We start from the raw sequence: 1,083 nt of genomic DNA, 5'->3' as shown, positions 1-1,083 counted from the left end.
CACACAAACACATCCTGCATCCCCAAGGACTATTTATATTTATTTTTTTAATTTGGAGTCTCACTCTGTTACCCACGCTGGAGTGCAATGGCATGCTCACAGCTACCACAGCCTCTACCTGCTGGGCTCAGGTGATCCTTCCGCCTCAGCCTTCCAAGAAGCTGGAACTACAGGTACGCGCCACCATACCCAGCTAATTTTTTTATGTATTGTAGAGATGAGTCCTTACCAAGTCACCCAGGCTGGTTTCGAACCAGTGGCTCAGGCAATCCTCTCACCTTGGTCTCCCAAAGTGCTGGGATTATAGGTGTGAGCCACCGCGCCTGGCCGAAGACTGTTTTTAAATAAGGGTTAACCAAAGGATATGTGCGTAGAAATAGCATCCTGGTGATAATAAAGGCTGCCAGTTGTGAGGAAAACTCACCTGAAATTTGTTGGTAGAGTTACAAGGGATTTCAGTGACTTTGTGGTTTCTTTTTCTAATTTCCATCTTATCACCCAAAATGACCTCTGAGAATTTCAAAAGAGCAGTTTCTGAGGCATCTCCAACCATGACTTTCTGGAAATCAGAGGAGATAAACAAATAGTTCAGCTGCATAACTCGCATAACATAGGCTCTTATGTGATTGTCATTAAGGAACCAACACGCTCAGTACACGACCCAACATGTCTCCTAACAAAGCTAACCAAGAGTTTTGGCCCAATGACAAGTAGGAAAGTTATGAAAAACAAACTGGAGACAAGATACTGATGTGATTCCAGGCTGGATACAGATGGAAGCTGACAAGTATAATTTGCTAAGAGGCTAACATGGAGAAATTTCCAAATAAGCACATGGCCAGTTGGAGATAAGGGTTGGCGTCTGGGTGAGAAATTGGAACTAGTCATAAAGAGCTAAAAGGTAGCTGGGCTCAGTGGCTCAGCCTGTAGTCCCACGCCTTGGGAGGCTGAGGTGAATGGATTGCCTGACCCTGTGGGTTCGAGACCTGCCTGGGCAACTTGGCGAGACCTCATCTCTACAATAAATCAAAAATTAGCCGGGCGTGGTAGCGCACGCCTGTAGTTCCAGCTACTCGAAAGGCT

The 1,083-nt window shown here is 45.8% G+C and overlaps 1 pseudogene; it reads right to left on the bottom strand.

The window, feature by feature from the left end:
* The window catches only part of LOC103268159, a 48,760-nt pseudogene that overhangs the window by 14,789 nt on the left and 32,888 nt on the right, over positions 1-1,083 (bottom strand).

The sequence above is a fragment of the Carlito syrichta genome, unplaced genomic scaffold (assembly GCF_000164805.1).
Source record: "Carlito syrichta isolate Samal-C Ts95f unplaced genomic scaffold, Tarsius_syrichta-2.0.1 Scaffold308794, whole genome shotgun sequence".
Taxonomy (NCBI): domain Eukaryota; kingdom Metazoa; phylum Chordata; class Mammalia; order Primates; family Tarsiidae; genus Carlito; species Carlito syrichta.
This window is presented reverse-complemented; position numbering and strand designations above follow the sequence as displayed.